Source organism: Schistocerca gregaria, unplaced genomic scaffold (assembly GCF_023897955.1).
Source record: "Schistocerca gregaria isolate iqSchGreg1 unplaced genomic scaffold, iqSchGreg1.2 ptg000594l, whole genome shotgun sequence".
NCBI lineage: Eukaryota > Metazoa > Arthropoda > Insecta > Orthoptera > Acrididae > Schistocerca > Schistocerca gregaria.
The window spans coordinates 160,001-162,500 of record NW_026061983.1 but is presented as its reverse complement, the minus strand read 5'-3'; the positions used below and the strand labels follow the sequence as shown (position 1 = coordinate 162,500).

The following is a 2,500-nucleotide window of genomic DNA, read 5'->3' as shown; positions in this document are numbered from 1 at the left end:
TCCCCGTTACCCGTTACAACCATGGTAGGCGCAGAACCTACCATCGACAGTTGATAAGGCAGACATTTGAAAGATGCGTCGCCGGTACGAGGACCGTGCGATCAGCCCAAAGTTATTCAGAGTCACCAAGGCAAACGGACCAGACGAGCCAATCCGATTGGTTTTGATCTAATAAAAGCGTCCCTTCCATCTCTGGTCGGGACTCTGTTTGCATGTATTAGCTCTAGAATTACCACAGTTATCCAAGTAACGTGGGTACGATCTAAGGAACCATAACTGATTTAATGAGCCATTCGCGGTTTCACCTTAATGCGGCTTGTACTGAGACATGCATGGCTTAATCTTTGAGACAAGCATATGACTACTGGCAGGATCAACCAGGGAGCTGCGTCAACGAGAGCTGAGCAGCCGGCCGCCCGGGAGTGTGTCCCGAGGGCCCGCGCGAACACGCAAGCGTCCGCTCAATTATTCTGCAAACAGGAGGAGGCTGAGCTCCCCTGCACGATACACCTCGAAACCCTCTCAGGTCCCGGCGGCGCGCAGCGCCGTCCTAAGTACTTGGTCGGGTTCGAGAGAGGCGCAATCGCCCGGAGATAGGCGAGTAGACGCTTTCAGTGCGAACACCCGTGCTCCCAACTGAGCTTGCCGCTGCCGACAGAGGCCCGGGAGCGTGCTGTCGTGGCATTGCCGGCGGGAAACAACACGCGCCACCTACGGTGACCGGCAGCTCCAACGCCAGCGCCACAGAAGGGCAAAGCCCCACTTGGGTGCAGAAGCGAACTCTCCCAGCACAGCGCACGCGCCAACACGTCCGCAGAGCTGCGATACAAACCACCTGCGAGAACCGCTGGGGGCGACCGAGCAGCAGACGGCGTCGCGACGCCGAGTGCCGGGCGGCGGCGCATCCTCAACGCACACAGTCCGCAATCGGACCAGCACACTGCAGATGTCCACCGCGCTTCGCACCGGGCTCGGCAGAACCCACTTTGGCCGCCTGGCGCCGCGCGCAGGGTGCGCCGGCGCATAGCTGGGACGCCAGCCGGGCCCGTCGGCCGGCGCTCCTGCCACTGGGCGCCCCCCACCAGCCGGCTGTAGTGCGTGCGCTCACGCAGCGCGCGGCCAGCACGCCGGGCGGCCCCCCCTCACCGGCCGGGGACTGTCCCGCCAAGCCACAGCCTCGTATCGCTTCATACCCACATGGCCAACTCAGGTTCGGGGGCATGGCGGGTACCGCCGAAACAACCGGTTCACAGATGTACCGATCGTCGCTATCACCGATGCACCTGCAGCGCGAACAACCGCTCAACAACTGATTTCCAGTTCATTTGCGGATCTTTGGCAGCAAACGTATACGTCAATCTACATTTGCGAAATCTACGATTCTGGCATGCCTGCATGTTATGTGTCACGACACGCTACATCAGCCCACATACACACTGCGGCATGTACACGAGAGAACACGTGGAAGATGGTCCGCGCACGTGTGCAATGTCCCTTGCGCGGTCGACTGTCAACCGGCCTCTGTAGCATGTCGCAGATGTGGAACGCGGTCCACCGTGCTATCATGTTGTGTGGGGCAATACGATTAAATAGGAAAACCCTCGTCGCTACATCAACAGACGGCTCACGCTGATTCCCGGCAGAGGGAGGAGGGGGGGGGGGGCCAACATGCAATACTTTCGTCCGTACCTACTTACCACATGTCTGTACGGCGTACAACAGTGCAATCTCGCTGTAATGGGGAGACGAGACAAGTAGCATCGTGCACAACATATGGCCCTTATGATTCGCCATTGTAGGGCGCAGCCGGTGTACGGTCAAGCATGTGCCACATTATGTCACTCAGTACGTAACGACGGATGATCAGTGTGGGTTACGCGTACATCAGCGGACAGTCCACACAGGCCGTACCACAACGTACACTGACTGCATCGACAACCGAATGCAACTGAACAGCTGCAAGGCTCATTTCACAAACAAACGCCTGACCGACCAGCTTGGAAGGGCAGGAGGGGAGGGCGATATTCGTTCTGTAGCGGTACACCCTTCCAGTGGTTAGCGGGACTGTGTAGAAAGTACGCAACACTCGAAAGACCTTTATGTGAGGGTACGCACCATGGCATCAAGAAATACACATGACACCAGAGGATCCAAGCAGTGAACTATGTTCAGAGGGTTGCTGTTAGGCAAAGCTACATTCCTGTGACGTTACATGTGACAGTTAAGGTGCAGTGTAAGTTAGGTTAAGGTGCAGTGTAAGTTAGGTTAAGGTGCAGTGTAAGTTAGGTTAAGGTGCAGTGTAAGTTAGGTTAAGGTGCAGTGTAAGTTAGGTTAAGGTGCAGTGTAAGTTAGGTTAAGGTGCAGTGTAAGTTAGGTTAAGGTGCAGTGTAAGTTAGGTTAAGGTGCAGTGTAAGTTAGGTTAAGGTGCAGTGTAAGTTAGGTTAAGGTGCAGTGTAAGTTAGGTTAAGGTGCAGTGTAACTTAGGTTAAGGTGCAGTGTG

At 56.0% G+C, this 2,500-nt stretch overlaps 1 non-coding gene across 1 annotated transcript in view; it reads right to left on the bottom strand.

Moving 5' to 3' along the window:
• LOC126316646 (small subunit ribosomal RNA) overlaps positions 1-384 on the bottom strand; it is a 1,893-nt gene extending 1,509 nt beyond the window's left edge. The window contains exon 1 of the ribosomal RNA XR_007556240.1: positions 1-384. This exon is cut by the window's left edge and continues 1,509 nt beyond it. This is a non-coding gene — a ribosomal RNA (small subunit ribosomal RNA).
• Between the last annotated feature and the right edge of the window lie 2,116 nt (positions 385-2,500).